Source organism: Nothobranchius furzeri, chromosome 11 (genome assembly GCF_043380555.1).
Source record: "Nothobranchius furzeri strain GRZ-AD chromosome 11, NfurGRZ-RIMD1, whole genome shotgun sequence".
NCBI lineage: Eukaryota > Metazoa > Chordata > Actinopteri > Cyprinodontiformes > Nothobranchiidae > Nothobranchius > Nothobranchius furzeri.
In genome coordinates, this window is record NC_091751.1 from 30889583 (window position 1) to 30898126 (window position 8544).

At 39.8% G+C, this 8544-nt stretch overlaps 1 long non-coding RNA gene across 1 annotated transcript; it reads left to right on the top strand.

Moving 5' to 3' along the window:
• Positions 1–2432: 2432 nt before the first annotated feature.
• LOC139073085 (uncharacterized) lies at positions 2433–4010 on the top strand. Its single transcript, XR_011521884.1, has 3 exons — positions 2433–2706; positions 2890–2983; positions 3106–4010. It is a non-coding gene; the product is annotated as an uncharacterized lncRNA (long non-coding RNA).
• The last annotated feature ends 4534 nt before the right edge of the window (positions 4011–8544 follow it).

Genomic DNA, 8544 nt, shown 5'->3' on the forward strand with positions numbered 1-8544 from the left:
TGTGTGTATGCATTTCTAAAAATGTGCATCAGTCCAAACCTTATATTCAATTTTGGTGTCAAATACAATGTGGTTTGAAGAAAATATTTCAATGGTAATTGTATCTCCAAAGTACATATTTTCTAGCCTGGCCTGCCAGACTAGACTTCTGCACAGAGTCTGGTAATTCACAGGCAGAAAGGCACATGAGGGGCGGAAATAGCCAGCTCAAAAATAACCAATCAAAAAAAAGATGGAAATGCCGACTGTACTATGTGACGCTGTAGTTTTTTTTTTAGCTGTAGTCAAAAATGGAGCCTGGTGACGGCGCAAACATCTTTCTTTAGAAGAAAGACTTTTAGCGGTTCTTGTTGTGGTTTCAAAAACATGTCCAAGTCATTTAGAACAGAGAAAAGTGCAGCGGTGAACTCCACTTCAGACATTATTGTTTATGAGAAATTGAGCTTCACGGTGTGTGTGACGTACGCTGCTCAGCGATGATTGGTTTGGTTAGCATTTTCAGAGGGGTGGGGTTATTTAAATAGGAGAGTTACCAGACTCTTTCTCTGTGCAGAATTCAACAGAGGAGGAGTCTGGCAGGCCAGGCTACATATCTTCTGAACATAAGTATTTTGCTCACCACGCTGCCGGAACTTCTTTTCCTCCTTCTTGTATTTCTTGGCTTTTGAATGCTTGTTTTTGAATTTGCACTTCTGCTTCTTTGGGGGTGAAGATGAGGATGAGGAAGACCACTCAGATGACGCAGATGGAGATGTGGAAGATGAATCCAAGTTTTCAGAAGGATTGGTGATAAACAAGTCATTTAATGGTTCGTCTTTAGGTTGCTCTGCAGAAAAAAAATGGATGAATTTAGAAACAAAAATATTTAACACATATCACGTAACACAGAGTGAAACAAACATGCAAAGTAGCTGCCAATTTAATTTCATTACACAATGGATGATTTTGTCAGCTTATGTGCTTTAACCAAATGAGAATGATGCACCCTACTGAGTGAAATAATATACATGTGGCTGGGCAAATCTAATTTTGTAGACTATAGAATAATAAAACAGTATAATGACTGAGTGTTGTTGTCCAATACAACATTAAATGTCAATAATTGGCAGTAATTACCTATTACCGTGGTGTTTAAAGGAGAAAAGGGGGAACACTAAGTTGCTGGTACTAAGAGATAAAGTGACACAACTACAAACCATCTAAATGAACACTTTGATGTTGAAATGTGTATTTTATATTAATTATTAAAGTATGTAAATGAAAATGTATTTATTCGTGAGAGCACAGACAACTGTAAGAAAACATATAATAAACAGATACTAGGTAATGGCATAATATATGCCAATTAATTAATCAATAGGCTTAGACCAAATTAGAAGAAGTTATTTTTAGGAATTAACTGGCATAACACCAAAGGGTAACTATTTTTTATCAACACAGTGACAATAAGGGATCTTCATGTATATGTATAAATTATCTGATGTTTATCACAATAATCTAAAATTAAACAATGTTTATGAAGCTAGTTTAGTGTCATACTTGACAGAGATGATAGCTGACTTCAGAGGAAATCTCTCTCTCCTTCCAGTTCTTCAATTCTCATCTTTTGCCACTCCCATTTCTCCTTAAGAAAAGCAACTTCCTGTCTCTCCTTATTAAAAAGCACAGTTGCAGTAGGGGCAAGGCCAGAAGAAATATCTAAAAAATCAAAATTTAGACACACATTTACAACAGTAGCAGAATCTCTAATCCAAACTAGGCAAACTAATTTACAGCAGAAACAAAAATATCAACTTTAAAAGGTCACAATACAAATGTAAAAAACGTTCTGAAACAAACACCTGTTGTAGAGCAGACACTTACAGAAAAAATAAATTATTCCTCCATGTTACCACACTGGGGTTATTTATAATGATAAACATTTATATAAATAAACTATTAAAAATATAAAACTTTGTGAGGTTTCACTTTCGTACTAATTAATAGTAACAGAGATAGCTAGGCACTGTAGCAGCCAAATGGTTCATAGTTAGCATTAAAACATTACTCACCATCACGTTTCTCTGTTGACAGCATTGGTTTAGTGTTAACGTTATCCAGTCGCTGCTTTTTGTTTTTCTTTGAACGCGTGCTGACCGCAGGTGTCGCAGTGGCACAGGAATCTTTCTCTTCAGGTCCATCCATGGCGCTGCCATAGCTAGCTAGCGTCAGTCTTCTTCTTCTTCTTCTTCTTCTTCTTCTTCTTCTTCTTCTTCTTCTTCTTCTTCTTCTTGTTTAATGGCGGGTGGCAACCAACTTTCAGGTGCATTTCCGCCACCTACTGAATGGGAGTGTGAGTCGAAGTGGGGAGTATCCTACTTTATTGAAAAAAACTAAATTCTAACAAGTAATCCATTGTCCCTTAAAAAGTCTATGACCAACTTATACACTACGGCTGTGTCTCAATTCAGGGTCTGCATCCTACCTCGGCCGGATTCGTCGGCCGGTTACGTCACAGCGCCGCGACTCGGCCTGTCCCAATTCGAAGACTCCTTCAAATGCGGTCGACGAATGCGGCCTTCTTTTCGCCTGAATGAAGGATGGGTCCGGTGTATCCTTCAATAGGTAGCATTTCCCAAGATGCCTTGCGGGCCGGCCGGCAGAAAAACTTAAAAACAATGGCGGACAGTGAAGCGGGAGCTGTCGGAGAGGATTGCGCATATACATGTAAGTATAAACTTGAAAACTGTCAGTTTAAGGACTTTTTGTGATACATGAACGTTATTTTAGTTAGAAATGTTACAGTAAAAGTGCTTGTATTGCGGTCTCGGCTCGTATGTTCGGCCGCGCTCGGTGTCGTACTTCTCCCGCTACGTTTCCCCCTGATTTTAATAGAAGTTTGTATTTTAGGAACAAAAGAGAAAACCAGGGAATTTATTAAGCTTAGGACGGAGATGGACCACATGATCACCGGAGCAAAGTATTCGGCGGCTGTGGCATGGAGGTACAATAACATCTCATATTTTAAAAACTCGTTTGAGTTTATTTTTTTTCTGCGAAAACATGAAAGGAATAACCCGTTGTCCTCTTTTCTCTTCCTGTTTCTTTTCTTACATGTTTGTTAAGACTATTCTGGAGAAAATGGGCATCCAGGGGAAGGTGCCAGCAATGAGCTTCTGGAGCTGATCTGGGAGGACATGAGGCTGCAGAGGGAGGCAGAGCAGCAGGAGCCCAGGAGAGAAGGAAGAACTTTGACAGCTTTTTACTTTGCTAGAAAAAAATGGTTAAGGAAGATTAAACATGTACATGTAAAAGAAATATCTAAATAAAATCAGTTCTGCATTAAACTCTTGAATTTTATTTTTGTTTACAAATGAGAATTGTTTACTAGAAGGTATCCGCTGGGTCTTGAAAAGTCTTAAAAGGTGATAAATCGGTTTTGGTCAAATTAAGACCCTTAGAAAGTATTAAAAACTATTATCACATCTTTGCTCAGGCTCAGCTAGTCTAAAGTATTTTCTCTGAATTAGCTCTCCAACAGTCAAGGAAATGATTAACCCCCAGAGACCCACGGTTGTAATATTACAACATCAGATTTAAGTCTACAAGAATAAACCTTCCCCATTTTTTTTTCTTTTTAAAACCACATTTACATTGCTAATAGGTCCTATTGTTCAGTTCTGCAACACTATTGGCTGTTAAAATGTGTAAATAGGCCCGTTTATCTGGCCTCCTAGAACATGTGAAAGGTTAAAAAAATATTTTGCAGTTGTTTTCTAAATTTGGGTTTCTGGGGGTTAAAAAGCTAAATAAAACGTCGAGCTCCATCGTTTAAAGTTCCTTCTCCCTTCTGCCCAGCGGTTCCACGGTTGCTAGGCGACGGAACGTTCGCCGAGGGAGTTCATGAAGGCTAGGCCTGTCCAAATTCACAGCCGTTAACATCCGGTCTACCCGGCCGACGGAGGACGCAGCCCACGTCGGCCGGGTGGGCTGGGTCCTTCGAAGGATGCAGACCCTGAATTGAGACACAGCCTACCAGTCCCCCATTTAACAGAATACCCAACTCAAATTCCCTAGCGTCAGTCCGTGTCGGCTTGACTGGTGGACCCACCTGAGCTCCTGACGCACACCGATGGGAGGGACTTCTGTATTAAGATTCACTGTGATTGGATATTTCCACTAAGCTCATCTCTGTATGGCTAATTTTCGTTTTATTCCCTTTGGCGCGACGGTGGTTAGTTTTCACATGCAACCTAAAAATCCAGCGGGAAACGCTTCATAACTGAGTCCAGTGCACTATAAGAGGTGAGCAAATTGATTTACTTTTTGTATGCAGAGCTGTTCTTTTAATTATAAGTCAGGTTTTAAATATTACTTAAGCTGATGAAGAAAAATCAGTTTTAAGAATGAAAATGTTTTGTGTAAATGTAGCATGTTTTGTATTAACTTAACTAAATATTCTTGTTCCTGTTGTGTTATCCATTTTTTCATTTTTCTTTAAAAAAATATCAGCATTTACAAGTTTGCTTGTAGGGAAGCGTAGTCATAAATAATGATAACTAAGGTTATACTTATCAAAAACCCATCTATCTTTCTTTTTTTTTGGTCATTCTTAGTAAGTCAACATAATTATAAATCCAGGTTTTAGTTAGCAAGTGTTACTTCCTGTTCAACTGTGAATTGTTAAAAAAAACACAAATAGATTGCAGAGGTTTGTAACTGTATGTGCTGTGTTTAGTAAGTAAAATAAACTGGAACTAGAAATTTTTTTGAAGCGGAGTTTGCTGCAGCTTTTACCTCTGTTCTAAATGACTTGAACATGTCTTTAAAACCACAACAAGAAGAAGCGCTAAAAGCCTTTCTACTAAAGAAAATATGTTAGTGCTGTCGCCAGATGCCATTTTTGACTACAGCTGAAAAACTACAGTGTCTTCTACCTCAGAAGACTGAAGTTATTGTCTTTGGAAATAAAAAGGAAACCTGGGTCGCTGGGTTCTGTGCTTGGCCGGCTAGGGGGTGGGAGGCTGCGGGCGGGCCTGTGGGCTTGCCGCTGATATCACTCGGGGCTCTGCCGGCTGCTGGTTGTGGCCCCCCAGGGGCAATCCCCTGTGCGCCTCTTGGGGGGCAGGGGCTTTTCTGGATGCAGTTTCCATGGGGTCCCTTTGCTCTGGGGCAGCTCTTGGATCTCTGAGACTTGGAGCTCCTTCCATCTCCTACACTTCTTTGGGGGGCAGATCTGTGGCCCCTCACCCTCTCTGTTGGACGCTCCTATAGAGAAACCTTACATATACAACCGCATGTACACACACAGGTGCTCACATGGTGCTCTCATAAGTATGGGCTTGGGCATGTTCAACACATGTCTTAAGGCTGTGGTTGGCACTAAATATACTGTGATTTATTATCGTGTGATTGTTCAGTAAAACAATGTTGATTTTATATTTTCTCATCAAGGTGATGCAGTGATAGCTTGCTTCTGTGGTATTGTTGTGTGTCCCTGTTCTGCAGGTCTAGAAGCAGACTTGTCCATCATTGCTTGTTTGTCTTTGTGGAGAAAGCAGAATTGATGTCTGAATGCTGGTGACAAGCCTTACAGATTTATTCTCAGGTGGAGCATCAAAGCGTTTGCTTTTAATGTCACGCCTGATACTTAAAACTTTATTGTTATTGTTGTTGAATGCTTTGTAATTCCGACCAGACACGGAGACAGAGGTGAAAGAGAAAGGAAAAGTAAAGGTGGGGAGAGGAGGGGAGGGGGGGTTCCACAAAAATAAACAATAATGAACAAGAGTCTGCTTCTAGACCTGCAGAAAAAAACAAAAAAAAGGACACAAAAAAAGGGACACAACAACAATACAACAAGATCTACCTATCACTGCGTCAACTTGATGAAAAAAAAAATATATATAATCAACATTGCTTAACTGAAGAATCACGATAATAAATCACAACGCATTAAGTGCCCACCATAGTCTTAAGACCTGTGTTTAACGTGCCCAAGCCCATACTTTTGAGAGCACCATGTGAGCACCTGAGTGTGTACACGCGCTTGTTTATGTAAGGTTTCTCTATAGGAGCGTCCAACAGAGAGTGTGAGGGACCACAGATCCGCCCCCCAAAGATGCGCAGGAGACGGGGGGAGCTCCAAGTCCCAGAGATCCAGGCGCTGCCCCAGAACGCAGGAACCCCAAGGAGACTGCACATTCATATTTTTAGACGGAGGAGGTGTGCACCATAACACACTCCATCAAAGCAGACAAAAAGTATAAACAACTATGATCTTAGTGAAAGAGGTGAAGGAAATTCACTCTGGATGATGTTACTAGACCTACAAAACTAGACAAAACACATGGGAACTATAAACTGTCAAAATAAATGTGTGAACTTTTATTTATATAAAACACGGACTTGATATATATGACAGGCCTACTGAGAACAACAGACTAGGATCACAGTGACAAAGAACAAAAAAGAGAATTGTCAGCATTTTACGTAACCACACCCACACAAAAGTGTTTCTTCCTCCATCACAATAGGTATTAAGTATTTGTTGTGTTTGGAGTGTTTGACCTTGTCAGGAGGAGTTGAAGGACCTTAGCTCCAAAATAATCTCATTCAGCTTCACTCTCCGTCATGTTCTAATGGACAATCAGCACTCTATATCTGGCTGACATTTTCCTCCGGGTTATCAGCTGCTTTGTCCATGTGCAGGAGTGATGTTTAGTCCTCTGATTATGCCCTGACCTTTAGCTCTACACAGAGATAAACAATAGAAGAAGCTGCTAAATTACAGGCCATGCACACTTCAGATTCCACTGCTTGGGATTAGAAATTAAATGAAGTTTAAATAAGATAACTGGTGTGCACTGATCTGAAATGGTTGCAATACATCTGTGTCTACATGCAGATGTTAGGAACAACAGAAATGATAGAGACATAAATGGGCAGCTATAAATTATTGTACATGGTATTAACAATAATAATTGCTGTACTGTTATAGGTATTTTTATATATATTATCTCGGTGGATTGCTGTGGCCGCGGTGACCCTTACTAGCCACCGTCTCATCTGCTGAGTTTGCCGCACATGTGCACTTTGTAGTTTACAATCAATACTTTCTTGAATCTAAATCTGAAATATTGTCTAAAGGACCACCCTAGGATATTTAACAGCCCTCAAAGAAGACAAAGTCACAAATATGGGCATATTTTGGATATTTAAAGAATGCCAAGGAACAGTTGATAGAACATGGCTATCCTGATTGCAGCACATGCAGGAAAACAATTTCGGTGAAAGGCAGCAACATTTTGAATCTCATGACACTCCGGCGTGACCATCACCCACAACTCTACAGTCAATGCAAGCATGTTAACATTAGCATTTTAGCTAAAATGCATGATGTGAAGACTTTGGGTTGAGGGAGAATGCAACGAGTCACCCTATAGTGCAGCCGCAGCGCCCACTGCCAGCATATAAACCGTGTCGCAGACACCCCCATATTGAAATGAGGCTATGCATTATGGGGCTCCCAGGGGGCAGATAAGAGCTGGTCGCCAATGTAATAGCGACTCTTGCTGCATTATTATGAATTTAACAAAGATTACTACCTGATGGCATTTCCCCAAATCTGCAAAGCTCACGGACAGAAACCGAGGACAACTATCCTGATAAAGAGGGTTTATTTAGTTGCCCTAAAATAAAACATGTTTCTGGTGCTATAATTAGTACATGTAATACCCCCGAAACAACCATAGTTATCATGAAATAATAAATAGAAGTGGGACATGTAGATTTTTATTTTGTCCCACTGAGGAAAGCAGTTTAGGCGCCCTTGATCCATAAGTGGAGCCAACAGCTGTACTCAAGTAAGAGCAGCACTACTTCAACATCTTTTACTCAAGTAAAAGTAGCTGTCCAAAGAATTACTCAAGTAAGGGTTAAGTAAGTGATTAGAAGGTTACTTGTGTACCGAGTATCATCTGAGCTCATATTTTTTAAAAGATGACATCAAACAGACAAAAAAAATAATAGTTATGGGCACATTTTAAAGACTAAAATGGGGAAATGTAAACAAATAAACAACATAATTACAAAATAACAAATTTTAGGCAAAATTTTAACACAAACTGAGGACAATATTTTCCTGATATAGAGGGTTTATTTAGTGGTCTGAAAATGTACACAGATGAAATCAGCTTCCTCAAATGTGCCCCAACTCTAATGACTTTAAATCAAAATTAAAAACCTTCATGTATTCATCAGCCTTTGACTAAAAGTTCTTATGCTGCACTTTCTGCACTGTAACTGCTACCCTTTTGATTGACTTTTATCTGTTTGGTAAATCTGAAATTAATACCTTAGGGGGTGGACAAGTCAGGGAGTGCGGGTATGGACCCCATTTCCGCATTCCTGTGGCAACCTGCCCCCCAGTGCCCCGATCATTAATCTTTGGACCGGGCCCTTAGAATCAAAAGAGGTTATTTTTACTACAGGGAATTTTATTCAAACACCTTGTATTGAATTAGAGACAAGAAGAGAAAGAGAGATGGGACGTTTAAGAATATT